Source organism: Crinia signifera, chromosome 8 (genome assembly GCF_055691185.1).
Source record: "Crinia signifera chromosome 8, ASM5569118v1, whole genome shotgun sequence".
NCBI classification, from domain to species: Eukaryota; Metazoa; Chordata; class Amphibia; order Anura; family Myobatrachidae; genus Crinia; species Crinia signifera.
The window spans coordinates 73,783,474-73,797,163 of record NC_139224.1 but is presented as its reverse complement, the minus strand read 5'-3'; the positions used below and the strand labels follow the sequence as shown (position 1 = coordinate 73,797,163).

At 39.5% G+C, this 13,690-nt stretch overlaps 21 non-coding genes and 8 pseudogenes across 21 annotated transcripts; all 29 read right to left on the bottom strand.

Moving 5' to 3' along the window:
- Positions 1 to 135: 135 nt before the first annotated feature.
- LOC146028457 (5S ribosomal RNA) lies at positions 136 to 254 on the bottom strand (annotated as a pseudogene).
- A 346-nt stretch (positions 255 to 600) lies between these two features.
- Positions 601 to 719, bottom strand: LOC146032604 (5S ribosomal RNA). The gene has a single exon (XR_014458031.1). It is a non-coding gene; the product is annotated as a 5S ribosomal RNA (ribosomal RNA).
- A 345-nt stretch (positions 720 to 1,064) lies between these two features.
- LOC146033234 (5S ribosomal RNA) lies at positions 1,065 to 1,183 on the bottom strand. The gene has a single exon (XR_014458643.1). It is a non-coding gene; the product is annotated as a 5S ribosomal RNA (ribosomal RNA).
- Positions 1,184 to 1,528: 345 nt separating this feature from the next.
- On the bottom strand, positions 1,529 to 1,644 carry LOC146029672 (5S ribosomal RNA; annotated as a pseudogene).
- Positions 1,645 to 1,989: 345 nt separating this feature from the next.
- LOC146027477 (5S ribosomal RNA) lies at positions 1,990 to 2,108 on the bottom strand. Its single transcript, XR_014454877.1, has one exon. It is a non-coding gene; the product is annotated as a 5S ribosomal RNA (ribosomal RNA).
- A 345-nt stretch (positions 2,109 to 2,453) lies between these two features.
- On the bottom strand, positions 2,454 to 2,572 carry LOC146031569 (5S ribosomal RNA). Its single transcript, XR_014457033.1, has one exon. It is a non-coding gene; the product is annotated as a 5S ribosomal RNA (ribosomal RNA).
- A 346-nt stretch (positions 2,573 to 2,918) lies between these two features.
- LOC146028265 (5S ribosomal RNA) lies at positions 2,919 to 3,037 on the bottom strand (annotated as a pseudogene).
- A 340-nt stretch (positions 3,038 to 3,377) lies between these two features.
- Positions 3,378 to 3,496, bottom strand: LOC146033553 (5S ribosomal RNA). The gene has a single exon (XR_014458961.1). It is a non-coding gene; the product is annotated as a 5S ribosomal RNA (ribosomal RNA).
- A 343-nt stretch (positions 3,497 to 3,839) lies between these two features.
- On the bottom strand, positions 3,840 to 3,958 carry LOC146034461 (5S ribosomal RNA). The gene has a single exon (XR_014459868.1). It is a non-coding gene; the product is annotated as a 5S ribosomal RNA (ribosomal RNA).
- A 344-nt stretch (positions 3,959 to 4,302) lies between these two features.
- Positions 4,303 to 4,411, bottom strand: LOC146029645 (5S ribosomal RNA; annotated as a pseudogene).
- Positions 4,412 to 4,754: 343 nt separating this feature from the next.
- Positions 4,755 to 4,873, bottom strand: LOC146031068 (5S ribosomal RNA). Its single transcript, XR_014456545.1, has one exon. It is a non-coding gene; the product is annotated as a 5S ribosomal RNA (ribosomal RNA).
- A 345-nt stretch (positions 4,874 to 5,218) lies between these two features.
- LOC146033233 (5S ribosomal RNA) lies at positions 5,219 to 5,337 on the bottom strand. The gene has a single exon (XR_014458642.1). It is a non-coding gene; the product is annotated as a 5S ribosomal RNA (ribosomal RNA).
- Positions 5,338 to 6,142: 805 nt separating this feature from the next.
- Positions 6,143 to 6,261, bottom strand: LOC146030864 (5S ribosomal RNA). Its single transcript, XR_014456346.1, has one exon. It is a non-coding gene; the product is annotated as a 5S ribosomal RNA (ribosomal RNA).
- Positions 6,262 to 6,606: 345 nt separating this feature from the next.
- On the bottom strand, positions 6,607 to 6,725 carry LOC146027538 (5S ribosomal RNA). Its single transcript, XR_014454936.1, has one exon. It is a non-coding gene; the product is annotated as a 5S ribosomal RNA (ribosomal RNA).
- Positions 6,726 to 7,071: 346 nt separating this feature from the next.
- LOC146029061 (5S ribosomal RNA) lies at positions 7,072 to 7,190 on the bottom strand (annotated as a pseudogene).
- A 345-nt stretch (positions 7,191 to 7,535) lies between these two features.
- On the bottom strand, positions 7,536 to 7,654 carry LOC146031588 (5S ribosomal RNA). Its single transcript, XR_014457051.1, has one exon. It is a non-coding gene; the product is annotated as a 5S ribosomal RNA (ribosomal RNA).
- Positions 7,655 to 7,999: 345 nt separating this feature from the next.
- On the bottom strand, positions 8,000 to 8,118 carry LOC146032711 (5S ribosomal RNA). Its single transcript, XR_014458133.1, has one exon. It is a non-coding gene; the product is annotated as a 5S ribosomal RNA (ribosomal RNA).
- Positions 8,119 to 8,464: 346 nt separating this feature from the next.
- On the bottom strand, positions 8,465 to 8,583 carry LOC146033300 (5S ribosomal RNA). Its single transcript, XR_014458709.1, has one exon. It is a non-coding gene; the product is annotated as a 5S ribosomal RNA (ribosomal RNA).
- Positions 8,584 to 8,926: 343 nt separating this feature from the next.
- Positions 8,927 to 9,045, bottom strand: LOC146033540 (5S ribosomal RNA). Its single transcript, XR_014458948.1, has one exon. It is a non-coding gene; the product is annotated as a 5S ribosomal RNA (ribosomal RNA).
- A 346-nt stretch (positions 9,046 to 9,391) lies between these two features.
- On the bottom strand, positions 9,392 to 9,510 carry LOC146031358 (5S ribosomal RNA). Its single transcript, XR_014456825.1, has one exon. It is a non-coding gene; the product is annotated as a 5S ribosomal RNA (ribosomal RNA).
- A 343-nt stretch (positions 9,511 to 9,853) lies between these two features.
- Positions 9,854 to 9,972, bottom strand: LOC146035153 (5S ribosomal RNA). Its single transcript, XR_014460556.1, has one exon. It is a non-coding gene; the product is annotated as a 5S ribosomal RNA (ribosomal RNA).
- A 347-nt stretch (positions 9,973 to 10,319) lies between these two features.
- LOC146028011 (5S ribosomal RNA) lies at positions 10,320 to 10,438 on the bottom strand (annotated as a pseudogene).
- Positions 10,439 to 10,783: 345 nt separating this feature from the next.
- Positions 10,784 to 10,902, bottom strand: LOC146031661 (5S ribosomal RNA). The gene has a single exon (XR_014457123.1). It is a non-coding gene; the product is annotated as a 5S ribosomal RNA (ribosomal RNA).
- A 343-nt stretch (positions 10,903 to 11,245) lies between these two features.
- LOC146029481 (5S ribosomal RNA) lies at positions 11,246 to 11,354 on the bottom strand (annotated as a pseudogene).
- A 345-nt stretch (positions 11,355 to 11,699) lies between these two features.
- Positions 11,700 to 11,818, bottom strand: LOC146033190 (5S ribosomal RNA). The gene has a single exon (XR_014458599.1). It is a non-coding gene; the product is annotated as a 5S ribosomal RNA (ribosomal RNA).
- Positions 11,819 to 12,161: 343 nt separating this feature from the next.
- LOC146033189 (5S ribosomal RNA) lies at positions 12,162 to 12,280 on the bottom strand. Its single transcript, XR_014458598.1, has one exon. It is a non-coding gene; the product is annotated as a 5S ribosomal RNA (ribosomal RNA).
- A 344-nt stretch (positions 12,281 to 12,624) lies between these two features.
- Positions 12,625 to 12,733, bottom strand: LOC146029644 (5S ribosomal RNA; annotated as a pseudogene).
- Positions 12,734 to 13,076: 343 nt separating this feature from the next.
- On the bottom strand, positions 13,077 to 13,195 carry LOC146031066 (5S ribosomal RNA). Its single transcript, XR_014456544.1, has one exon. It is a non-coding gene; the product is annotated as a 5S ribosomal RNA (ribosomal RNA).
- A 345-nt stretch (positions 13,196 to 13,540) lies between these two features.
- LOC146033232 (5S ribosomal RNA) lies at positions 13,541 to 13,659 on the bottom strand. Its single transcript, XR_014458641.1, has one exon. It is a non-coding gene; the product is annotated as a 5S ribosomal RNA (ribosomal RNA).
- Positions 13,660 to 13,690: the final 31 nt, after the last annotated feature.

The window sequence follows — 13,690 nt, the reverse complement described above, 5'->3', positions numbered from 1 at the left end:
ACAGTGTGGTAAGTTTTTAGGTGATGGCTATTGTGTCTGTTTGACCTCTCCCAAATGTCTGTATTGGCAATAAAAATAAAAAGTTTCCAATTTAAATAGCTAGAGAATAAAAACAATTTGCCAGTAATGATTAAAAACCTAAAGCACCTGGTGTTCCCATGTGGTCTCCCACCCAAGAACTAACCAGGCCCAACACTGCTTAGCTTCCAAGATCAGATGAGATTTAGCATATCCAATGTGGTATGGCTGTAGGTGAGATACAGGCACTTTTTTGCCCTCTTCTACTTCTATAACCAGGTAAGCTAATAAAAAAAATTTCCTAACTATATTGGCTTACTGAAAAAAATCATGTGTTGGTAATGTAAAAAGACCTACAGGACATAATATTAGCAGGTGGTCTCAAATTAAACTACTAAAGAGGCTCAACACTGTTTAGCTGCCAAAAGCAGTTGGAATTGGGCCGAAACAGTGTGGTAAGTCTTTAGGTGATGGCTATTGTGTCTGTTTGACCTCTCCCAAATGTCTGTATTGGCAATAAAAAGAAAAAGTTTCCAATTTAAATAGCTAGAGAATAAAAACAATTTGCCAGTAATGGGAAAAAACCTACAGCACCTGGTGTTCCCATGTGGTCTCCCACCCAAGTACTAACCAGGCCCAACACTGCTTAGCTTCCAAGATCGGATGAGATTGGGCATATCCAATGTGCTATGGCTGTAGGTGAGAATCAAGCACTTTTTTGCCCTCTTCTTCTTCTATAACCAGGTAAGCTAATAAAAAAGTTCCCTAACTGTTTTGGCTTACTGAAAAAAATCATGTGTTGGTAATGTAAAAAGACCTACAGGACATGATATTAGCAGGTGGTCTCAAATTAAACTACTAAAGAGGCTTAACACTGTTTAGCTGCCAAAAGCAGTTGGAATTGGGCCTAAACAGTGTGGTAAGTCTTTAGGTGATGGCTATTGTGTCTGTTTGACCTCTCCCAAATGTCTGTATTGGCAATAAAAATAAAAAGTTTCCAATTTAAATAGCTAGAGAATAAAAACAATTTGCCAGTAATGGGAAAAAACCTACAGCACCTGGTGTTCCCACGTGGTCTCCCACCCAAGTACTAACCAGCCCCAACACTGCTTAGCTTCCAAGATCAGACGAGATTGGGCGTATCCAATGTGGTATGGCTGTAGGTGAGACACAGGCACTTTTTTGCCCTCTTCTACTTCTATAACCAGGTAAGCTAATAAAAAAGGTTCCTAACTATATTGGCTTACTGAAAAAAATCATGTGTTGGTAATGTAAAAAGACCTACAGGACATAATATTAGTAGGTGGTCTCAAATTAAACTACTAAAGAGGCTCAACACTGTTTAGCTGCCAAAAGCAGTTGGAATTGGGCCGAAACAGTGTGGTAAGTCTTTAGGTGATGGCTATTGTGTCTGTTTGACCTCTACCAAATGTCTGTATTGGCAATAAAAAGAAAAAGTTTCCACTTTAAATAGCTAGAGAATAAAAACAATTAGCCAGTAATGGGAAAAAATCTACAGCACCTGGTGTTCCCATGTGGCATGTGGTCGCCCACCCAAGTACTAACCAGGCCCAACACTGCTTAGCTTCCAAGATTGGGCGTATCCAATGTGGTATGGCTGTAGGTGAGATACAGGCACTTGTTTGCCCTCTTCTACTTCTATAACCAGGTAAGCTAATAAAAAAGGTTCCTAACTATATTGGCTTACTGAAAAAAATCATGTGTTGGTAATGTAAAAAGACCTACAGGACATAATATTAGCAGGTGGTCTCAAATTAAACTACTAAAGAGGCTCAACATTGTTTAGCTGCCAAAAGCAGTTGGAATTGTTCCGAAATAGTGTGGTAAGTCTTTAGGTGATGGTTATTGTGTCTGTTTGACCTCTCCCAAATGTCTGTATTGGCAATAAAAAGAAAAAGTTTCCAATTTAAATAGCTAGAGAATAAAAACAATTTGCCAGTAATGGGAAAAAACCTACAGCACCTGGTGTTCCCATGTGGTCTCCATCCCAAGTACTAACCAGGCCCAACACTGCTTAGCTTCCAAGATCAGACGAGATTGGGCGTATCCAATGTGGTATGGCTGTATGTGAGATACAGGCACTTTTTTGCCCTCTTCTACTTCTATAACCAGGTAAGCTAATAAAAAAGGTTCCTAACTATATTGGCTTACTGAAAAAAATCATGTATTGGTAATGTAAAAAGACCTACAGGTCATAATATTAGCAGGTGGTCTCAAATTAAACTACTAAAGAGGCTCAACACTGTTTAGCTGCCAAAAGCAGTTGGAATTGGGCCTAAACAGTGTGGTAAGTCTTTAGGAGATGGCTATTGTGTCTGTTTGACCTCTCCCAAATGTCTGTATTGGCAATAAAAATAAAAAGTTTCCAATTTAAATAGCTAGAGAATAAAAACAATTTGCCAGTAATGGGAAAAAACCTACAGCACCTGGTGTTCCCATGTGGTCTCCCACCCAAGTACTAACCAGGCCCAACACTGCTTAGCTTCCAAGATCAGATGGGATTTGGCATATCCAATGTGGTATGGCTGTAGGTGAGATACAGGCACTTTTTTGCCCTCTTCTACTTCTATAACCAGGTAAGCTAATAAAAAAAATGTCCTAACTATATTGGCTTACTGAAAAAAATCATGTGTTGGTAATGTAAAAAGACCTACAGGACATAATATTAGCAGGTGGTCTCAAATTAAACTACTAAAGAGGCTCAACACTGTTTAGCTGCCAAAAGCAGTTGGAATTGGGCCGAAACAGTGTGGTAAGTTTTTAAGTGATTGTTATTGTGTCTGTTTGACCTCTCCCAAATGTCTGTATTGGCAATAAAAATAAAAAGTTTCCAATTTAAATAGCTAGTGAATAAAAACAATTTGCCAGTAATGAGAAAAAACCAACAGCACATGGTGTTCCCATGTGGTCTCCCAACCAAGTACTAACCAGGCCCAACACTGCTTAGCTTCCAAGATAAGACGAGATTGGGCGTATCCAATGTGGTATGGCTGTAGGTGAGATACAGGCACTTTTTTGCCCTCTTCTACTTCTATAACCAGGTAAGGTAATAAAAAAGTTTCCTAACTGTTTTGGCTTACTGAAAAAAATCATGTGTTGGTAATGTAAAAAGACCTACAGGATATTAGCAGGTGGTCTCAAATTAAACTACTAAAGAGGCTCAACACTGTTTAGCTGCCAAAAGCAGTTGGAATTGGGCCGAAACAGTGTGGTAAGTCTTTAGGTGATGGCTATTGTGTCTGTTTGACCTCTCCCAAATGTCTGTATTGGCAATAAAAAGAAAAAGTTTCCAATTTAAATAGCTAGAGAATAAAAACAATTTGCCAGTAATGGGAAAAAACCTACAGCACCTGGTGTTCCCATGTGGTCTCCCACCCAAGCACTAACCAGGCCCAACACTGCTTAGTTTCCAAGATCGGACGAGATTGGGCGCATCCAATGTGGTATGGCTGTAGGTGGGATATAGGTGCTTTTTTGCCCTCTTCTACTTCTATAACCAGGTAAGCTAATAAAAAAGTTTCCTAACTGTTTTGGCTTACAGAAAAAAATCATGTGTTGGTAATGTAAAAAGACCTACACGACATGATATTAGCAGGTGGTCTCAAATGAAACTACTAAAGAGGCTAAACACTGTTTAGCTGCCAAAAGCAGCTGGAATTGGGCCTAAACAGTGTAGTAAGTTTTTAGGTGATGGCTATTGTGTCTGTTTCACCTCTCCCAAATGTCTGTACTGGCAATAAAAAAAAAGTTTCCAATTTAAATAGCTAGAGAATAAAAACAATTTGCCAGTAATGGGAAAAAACCTACAGCACCTGGTGTTCCAATGTGGTCTCCCACCCAAGTACTAACCAGGCCCAACACTGCTTAGCTTCCAAGATCGGACGAGATTGGGCGTATCCAATATGCTATGGCTGTAGGTGAGACTCAAGCACTTTTTTGCCCTCTTCTACTTCTATAACCAGGTAAGCTAATAAAAAAGTTCCCTAACTGTTTTGGCTTACTGAAAAAAAATCATGTGTTGGTAATGTAAAAAGACCTACAAGACATGATATAAGCAGGTGGTCTCAAATTAAACTACTAAAGAGGCTCAACAATGTTTAGCTGCCAAAAGCAGTTGGAATTGGGCCTAAACAGTGTGGTAAGTTTTTAGGTGATGGCTATTGTGTCTGTTTCACCTCTCCCAAATGTCTGTACTGGCAATAAAAAAAAAGTTTCCAATTTAAATAGCTAGAGAATAAAAACAATTTGCCAGTAATGGGAAAAAACCTACAGCTCCTGGTGTTCCAATGTGGTCTCCCACCCAAGTACTAACCAGGCCCAACACTGCTTAGCTTCCAAGATCAGGCGTATCCAAAGTAGTATGGCTGTAGGTGAGATACAGGCAGTTATTTGCCCTCTTCTACTTCTAAAACCAGGTAAGCTAATAAAAAAGTTTCCTAACTGTATTGGCTTACTGAAAAAAATCATGTGTTGGTAATGTAAAAAGACCTACAAGACATGATATAAGCAGGTGGTCTCAAATTAAACTACTAAAGAGGCTCAACAATGTTTAGCTGCCAAAAGCAGTTGGAATTGGGCCGAAACAGTGTGGTAAGTCTTTAGGTGATGGTTATTGTGTCTGTTTGACCTCTCCCAAATGTCTGGACTGGCAATAAAAAAAAAGTTTCCAATTTAAATAGCTAGAGAATAAAAACAATTTGCCAGTAATGGGAAAAAACCTACAGCACCTGGTGTTCCCATGTGGTCTCCCACCCAAGTACTAACCAGGCCCAACACTGCTTAGCTTCCAAGATCGGACGAGATTGGGCGTATCCAATGTGGTATGGCAGTAGGTGAGATACAGGCACTTTTTTGCCCTCTTCTACTTCTATAACCAGGTAAGCTAATAAAAAAGTTTCCTAACTGTTTTGGCTTACTGAAAAAAATCATGTGTTGGTAATGTAAAAAGACCTACACTACATGATATAAGCAGGTGGTCTCAAATTAAACTACTAAAGAGGCTCAACACTGTTTAGCTGCCAAAAGCAGTTGGAATTGGGCCTAAACAGTGTGGTAAGTCTTTAGGTGATGGCTATTGTGTCTGTTTGACCTCTCCCAAATGTCTGTATTGGCAATAAAAATAAAAAGTTTCCAATTTAAATAGCTAGAGAATAAAAACAATTTGCCAGTAATGGGAAAAAACCTACAGCACCTGGTGTTCCCACGTGGTCTCCCACCCAAGTACTAACCAGCCCCAACACTGCTTAGCTTCCAAGATCAGACGAGATTGGGCGTATCCAATGTGGTATGGCTGTAGGTGAGACACAGGCACTTTTTTGCCCTCTTCTACTTCTATAACCAGGTAAGCTAATAAAAAAGGTTCCAAAATATATTGGCTTACTGAAAAAAATCATGTGTTGGTAATGTAAAAAGACCTACAGGACATAATATTAGCAGGTGGTCTCAAATTAAACTACTAAAGAGGCTCAACACTGTTTAGCTGCCAAAAGCAGTTGGAATTGGGCCGAAACAGTGTGGTAAGTCTTTAGGTGATGGCTATTGTGTCTGTTTGACCTCTACCAAATGTCTGTATTGGCAATAAAAAGAAAAAGTTTCCACTTTAAATAGCTAGAGAATAAAAACAATTAGCCAGTAATGGGAAAAAATCTACAGCACCTGGTGTTCCCATGTGGCATGTGGTCGCCCACCCAAGTCTAACCAGGCCCAACACTGCTTAGCTTCCAAGATTGGGCGTATCCAATGTGGTATGGCTGTAGGTGAGATACAGGCACTTGTTTGCCCTCTTCTACTTCTATAACCAGGTAAGCTAATAAAAAAGGTTCCTAACTATATTGGCTTACTGAAAAAAATCATGTGTTGGTAATGTAAAAAGACCTACAGGACATAATATTAGCAGGTGGTCTCAAATTAAACTACTAAAGAGGCTCAACACTGTTTAGCTGCCAAAAGCAGTTGGAATTGTTCCGAAATAGTGTGGTAAGTCTTTAGGTGATGGTTATTGTGTCTGTTTGACCTCTCCCAAATGTCTATATTGGTAATAAAAAGAAAAAGTTTCCAATTTAAATAGCTAGAGAATAAAAACAATTTGCCAGTAATGGGAAAAAACCTACAGCACCTGGTGTTCCCATGTGGTCTCCCACCCAAGTACTAACCAGGCCCAACACTGCTTAGCTTCCAAGATCAGACGAGATTGGGCGTATCCAATGTGGTATGGCTGTAAGTGAGATACAGGCACTTTTTTGCCCTCTTCTACTTCTATAACCAGGTAAGCTAATAAAAAAGGTTCCTAACTATATTGGCTTACTGAAAAAAATCATGTATTGGTAATGTAAAAAGACCTACAGGTCATAATATTAGCAGGTGGTCTCAAATGAAACTACTAAAGAGGCTCAACACTGTTTAGCTGCAAAAAGCAGTTGGAATTGGGCCTAAACAGTGTGGTAAATCTTTAGGAGATGGCTATTGTGTCTGTTTGACCTCTCCCAAATGTCTGTATTGGCAATAAAAATAAAAAGTTTCCAATTTAAATAGCTAGAGAATAAAAACAATTTGCCAGTAATGGGAAAAAGCCTACAGCACCTGGTGTTCCCATGTGGTCTCCCACCCAAGTACTAACCAGGCCCAACACTGCTTAGCTTCCAAGATCAGACAAGATTTGGCATATCCAATGTGGTATGGCTGTAGGTGAGATACAGGCACTTTTTTGCCCTCTTCTACTTCTATAACCAGGTAAGCTAATAAAAAAAATGTCCTAACTATATTGGCTTACTGAAAAAAATCATGTGTTGGTAATGTAAAAAGACCTACAGGACATAATATTAGCAGGTGGTCTCAAATTAAACTACTAAAGAGGCTCAACACTGTTTAGCTGCCAAAAGCAGTTGGAATTGGGCCGAAACAGTGTGGTAAGTTTTTAAGTGATTGTTATTGTGTCTGTTTGACCTCTCCCAAATGTCTGTATTGGCAATAAAAATAAAAAGTTTCCAATTTAAATAGCTAGTGAATAAAAACTATTTGCCAGTAATGAGAAAAAACCAACAGCACATGGTGTTCCCATGTGGTCTCCCACCCAAGCACTAACCAGGCCCAACACTGCATAGCTTCCAAGATCAGACAAGATTGGGCGTATCCAATGTGGTATGGCTGTAGGTGAGATACAGGCACTTTTTTGCCCTCTTCTACTTCTATAACCAGGTAAGGTAATAAAAAAGTTTCCCAACTGTTTTGGCTTACTGAAAAAAATCATGTGTTGGTAATGTAAAAAGACCTACAGGACATAATATTAGCAGGTGGTCTCAAATTAAACTACTAAAGAGGCTGAACACTGTTTTGCTGCCAAAAGCAGTTGGAATTGGGCCGAAACAGTGTGGTAAGTCTTTAGGTGATGGCTATTGTGTCTGTTTGACCTCTCCCAAATGTCTGTATTGGCAATAAAAAGAAAAAGTTTCCAATTTAAATAGCTAGAGAATAAAAACAATTTGCCAGTAATGGGAAAAAACCTACAGCACCTGGTGTTCCCATGTGGTCTCCCACCCAAGTACTAACCAGGCCCAACACTGCTTAGCTTCCAAGATCAGACGAGATTGGGCGTATCCAATGTGGTATGGCTGTATGTGAGATACAGGCACTTTTTTGCCCTCTTCTACTTCTATAACCAGGTAAGCTAATAAAAAAGGTTCCTAACTATATTGGCTTACTGAAAAAAATCATGTATTGGTAATGTAAAAAGACCTACAGGTCATAATATTAGCAGGTGGTCTCAAATTAAACTACTAAAGAGGCTCAACACTGTTTAGCTGCCAAAAGCAGTTGGAATTGGGCCTAAACAGTGTGGTAAGTCTTTAGGAGATGGCTATTGTGTCTGTTTGACCTCTCCCAAATGTCTGTATTGGCAATAAAAATAAAAAGTTTCCAATTTAAATAGCTAGAGAATAAAAACAATTTGCCAGTAATGGGAAAAAACCTACAGCACCTGGAGTTCCCATGTGGTCTCCCACCCAAGTACTAACCAGGCCCAACACTGCTTAGCTTCCAAGATCAGATGAGATTTGGCATATCCAATGTGGTATGGCTGTAGGTGAGATACAGGCACTTTTTTGCCCTCTTCTACTTCTATAACCAGGTAAGCTAATAAAAAAAATGTCCTAACTATATTGGCTTACTGAAAAAAATCATGTGTTGGTAATGTAAAAAGACCTACAGGACATAATATTAGCAGGTGGTCTCAAATTAAACTACTAAAGAGGCTCAACACTGTTTAGCTGCCAAAAGCAGTTGGAATTGGGCCGAAACAGTGTGGTAAGTTTTTAAGTGATTGTTATTGTGTCTGTTTGACCTCTCCCAAATGTCTGTATTGGCAATAAAAATAAAAAGTTTCCAATTTAAATAGCTAGTGAATAAAAACAATTTGCCAGTAATGAGAAAAAACCAACAGCACATGGTGTTCCCATGTGGTCTCCCACCCAAGTACTAACCAAGCCCAACACTGCTTAGCTTCCAAGATCAGACGAGATTGGGCGTATCCAATGTGGTATGGCTGTAGGTAGGATATAGGCGCTTTTTTGCCCTCTTCTACTTCTATAACCAGGTAAGCTAATAAAAAAGTTTCCTAAATGTTTTGGCTTACAGAAAAAAATCATGTGTTGGTAATGTAAAAAGACCTACACGACATGATATTAGCAGGTGGTCTCAAATGAAACTACTAAAGAGGCTAAACACTGTTTAGCTGCCAAAAGCAGCTGGAATTGGGCCTAAACAGTGTAGTAAGTTTTTTGGTGATGGCTATTGTGTCTGTTTCACCTCTCCCAAATGTCTGTACTGGCAATAAAAAAAAAGTTTCCAATTTAAATAGCTAGAGAATAAAAACAATTTGCCAGTAATGGGAAAAAACCTACAGCACCTGGTGTTCCAATGTGGTCTCCCACCCAAGTACTAACCAGGCCCAACACTGCTTAGCTTCCAAGATCGGACGAGATTGGGCGTATCCAATGTGCTATGGCTGTAGGTGAGATTCAAGCACTTTTTTGCCCTCTTCTACTTCTATAACCAGGTAAGCTAATAAAAAAGTTCCCTAACTGTTTTGGCTTACTGAAAAAAAATCATGTGTTGGTAATGTAAAAAGACCTACAAGACATGATATAAGCAGGTGGTCTCAAATTAAACTACTAAAGAGGCTCAACAATGTTTAGCTGCCAAAAGCAGTTGGAATTGGGCCTAAACAGTGTGGTAAGTTTTTAAGTGATGGCTATTGTGTCTGTTTGACCTCTCCCAAATGTCTGTATTGGCAATAAAAAGAAAAAGTTTCCAATTTAAATAGCTAGAGAATAAAAACAATTTGCCAGTAATGGGAAAAAACCTACAGCACCTGGTGTTCCCATGTGGTCTCCCACCCAAGTACTAACCAGGCCCAACACTGCTTAGTTTCCAAGATCGGACGAGATTGGGCGCATCCAATGTGGTATGGCTGTAGGTGGGATATAGGCGCTTTTTTGCCCTCTTCTACTTCTATAACCAGGTAAGCTAATAAAAAAGTTTCCTAACTGTTTTGGCTTACAGAAAAAAATCATGTGTTGGTAATGTAAAAAGACCTACACGACATGATATTAGCAGGTGGTCTCAAATGAAACTACTAAAGAGGCTAAACACTGTGTAGCTGCCAAAAGCAGCTGGAATTGGGCCTAAACAGTGTAGTAAGTTTTTAGGTGATGGCTATTGTGTCTGTTTCACCTCTCCCAAATGTCTGTACTGGCAATAAAAAAAAAGTTTCCAATTTAAATAGCTAGAGAATAAAAACAATTTGCCAGTAATGGGAAAAAACCTACAGCACTTGGTGTTCCAATGTGGTCTCCCACCCAAGTACTAACCAGGCCCAACACTGCTTAGCTTCCAAGATCGGACGAGATTGGGCGTATCCAATGTGCTATGGCTGTAGGTGAGATTCAAGCACTTTTTTGCCCTCTTCTACTTCTATAACCAGGTAAGCTAATAAAAAAGTTCCCTAACTGTTTTGGCTTACTGAAAAAAAAATCATGTGTTGGTAATGTAAAAAGACCTACAAGACATGATATAAGCAGGTGGTCTCAAATTAAACTACTAAAGAGGCTCAACAATGTTTAGATGCCAAAAGCAGTTGGAATTGGGCCTAAACAGTGTGGTAAGTTTTTAAGTGATTGTTATTGTGTCTGTTTGACCTCTCCCAAATGTCTGTATTGGCAATAAAAATAAAAAGTTTCCAATTTAAATAGCTAGTGAATAAAAACAATTTGCCAGTAATGAGAAAAAACCAACAGCACATGGTGTTCCCATGTGGTCTCCCACCCAAGTACTAACCAGGCCCAACACTGCTTAGCTTCCAAGATCAGACAAGATTGGGCGTATCCAATGTGGTATGGCAGTAGGTGAGATATAGGCACTTTTTTGCCCTCTTCTACTTCTATAACCAGGTAAGGTAATAAAAAAGTTTCCTAACTGTTTTGGCTTACTGAAAAAAATCATGTGTTGGTAATGTAAAAAGACCTACAGGACATAATATTAGCAGGTGGTCTCAAATTAAACTACTAAAGAGGCTCAACACTGTTTAGCTGCCAAAAGCAGTTGGAATTGGACCGAAACAGTGTGGTAAGTCTTTAGGTGATGGCTATTGTGTATGTTTGACCTCTCCCAAATGTCTGTATTGGCAATAAAAATAAAAAGTTTCCAATTTAAATAGCTAGAGAATAAAAACAATTTGCCAGTAATGGGAAAAAACCTACAGCACCTGGTGTTCCCATGTGGTCTCCCACCCAAGTACTAACCAGGCCCAACACTGCTTAGCTTCCAAGATTGGACGAGATTGGGCGCATCCAATGTGGTATGGCTGTAGGTGGGATATAGGCGCTTTTTTGCCCTCTTCTACTTCTATAACCAGGTAAGCTAATAAAAAAGTTTCCTAACTGTTTTGGCTTAAAGAAAAAAAGCATGTGTTGGTAATGTAAAAAGACCTACAGGACATGATATTAGCAGGTGGTCTCAAATGAAACTACTAAAGAGGCTCAACACTGTTTAGCTGCCAAAAGCAGCTGGAATTGGGCCTAAACAGTGTGGTAAGTTTTTAGGTGATGGCTATTGTGTCTGTTTCACCTCTCCCAAATGTCTGTACTGGCAATAAAAAAAAAGTTTCCAATTTAAATAGCTAGAGAATAAAAACAATTTGCCAGTAATGGGAAAAAACCTACAGCACCTGGTGTTCCAATGTGGTCTCCCACCCAAGTACTAACCAGGCCCAACACTGCTTAGCTTCCAAGATCAAGCGTATCCAAAGTGGTATGGCTGTAGGTGAGATACAGGCAGTTTTTTGCCCTCTCCTACTTCTAAAACCAGGTAAGCTAATAAAAAAGTTTCCTAACTGTATTGGCTTACTGAAAAAAATCATGTGTTGGTAATGTAAAAAGACCTACAGGACATGATATTAGCAGGTGGTCTCAAATTAAACTACTAAAGAGGCTCAACACTGTTTAGCTGCAATAAGCAGTTGGAATTGGGCCTAAACAGTGTGGTAAGTCTTTAGGTGATGGCTATTGTGTCTGTTTGACCTCTCCCAAATGTCTGTATTGGCAATAAAAAGAAAAAGTTTCCAATTTAAATAGCTAGAGAATAAAAACAATTTGCCAGTAATAAGAAAAAACCTACAGCACCTGGTGTTCCCATGTGGTCTCCCACCCAAGTACTAACCAGGCCCAACACTGCTTAGCTTCCAAGATCGGACGAGATTGGGCGTATCCAATATGCTATGGCTGTAGGTGAGATTCAAGCACTTTTTTGCCCTCTTCTACTTCTATAACCAGGTAAGCTAATAAAAAAGTTGCCTAACTGTATTGGCTTACTGAAAAAAATCATGTGTTGGTAATGTAAAAAGACCTACAGGACATGATGTTAGCAGGTGGTCTCAAATAAAACTACTAAAGAGGCTCAACACTGTTTAGCTGCCAAAAGCAGTTGGAATTGGGCCGAAACAGTGTGGTAAGTCTTTAGGTGATGGTTATTGTGTCTGTTTGACCTCTCCCAAATGTCTGGACTGGCAATAAAAAAAAAGTTTCCAATTTAAATAGCTAGAGAATAAAAAGAATTTGCCAGTAACGGGAAAAAACCTACAGCACCTGGTGTTCCCATGTGGTCTCCCACCCAAGTACTAACCAGGCCCAACACTGCTTAGCTTCCAAGATCGGACGAGATTGGGCGTATCCAATATGCTATGGCTGTAGGTGAGACTCAAGCACTTTTTTGCCCTCTTCTACTTCTATAACCAGGTAAGCTAATAAAAAAGTTCCCTAACTGTTTTGGCTTACTGAAAAAAAATCATGTGTTGGTAATGTAAAAAGACCTACAAGACATGATATAAGCAGGTGGTCTCAAATTAAACTACTAAAGAGGCTCAACAATGTTTAGCTGCCAAAAGCAGTTGGAATTGGGCCTAAACAGTGTGGTAAGTTTTTAGGTGATGGCTATTGTGTCTGTTTCACCTCTCCCAAATGTCTGTACTGGCAATAAAAAAAAAGTTTCCAATTTAAATAGCTAGAGAATAAAAACAATTTGCCAGTAATGGGAAAAAACCTACAGCTCCTGGTGTTCCAATGTGGTCTCCCACCCAAGTACTAACCAGGCCCAACACTGCTTAGCTTCCAAGATCAGGCGTATCCAAAGTAGTATGGCTGTAGGTGAGATACAGGCAGTTATTTGCCCTCTTCTACTTCTAAAACCAGGTAAGCTAATAAAAAAGTTTCCTAACTGTATTGGCTTACTGAAAAAAATCATGTGTTGGTAATGTAAAAAGACCTACAAGACATGATATAAGCAGGTGGTCTCAAATTAAACTACTAAAGAGGCTCAACAATGTTTAGCTGCCAAAAGCAGTTGGAATTGGGCCGAAACAGTGTGGTAAGTCTTTAGGTGATGGTTATTGTGTCTGTTTGACCTCTCCCAAATGTCTGGACTGGCAATAAAAAAAAAGTTTCCAATTTAAATAGCTAGAGAATAAAAACAATTTGCCAGTAATGGGAAAAAACCTACAGCACCTGGTGTTCCCATGTGGTCTCCCACCCAAGTACTAACCAGGCCCAACACTGCTTAGCTTCCAAGATCGGACGAGATTGGGCGTATCCAATGTGGTATGGCAGTAGGTGAGATACAGGCACTTTTTTGCCCTCTTCTACTTCTATAACCAGGTAAGCTAATAAAAAAGTTTCCTAACTGTTTTGGCTTACTGAAAAAAATCATGTGTTGGTAATGTAAAAAGACCTACACTACATGATATAAGCAGGTGGTCTCAAATTAAACTACTAAAGAGGCTCAACACTGTTTAGCTGCCAAAAGCAGTTGGAATTGGGCCTAAACAGTGTGGTAAGTCTTTAGGTGATGGCTATTGTGTCTGTTTGACCTCTCCCAAATGTCTGTATTGGCAATAAAAATAAAAAGTTTCCAATTTAAATAGCTAGAGAATAAAAACAATTTGCCAGTAATGGGAAAAAACCTACAGCACCTGGTGTTCCCACGTGGTCTCCCACCCAAGTACTAACCAGCCCCAACACTGCTTAGCTTCCAAGATCAGACGAGATTGGGCGTATCCAATGTGGTATGGCTGTAGGTGAGACACAGGCACTTTTTTGCCCTCTTCTAC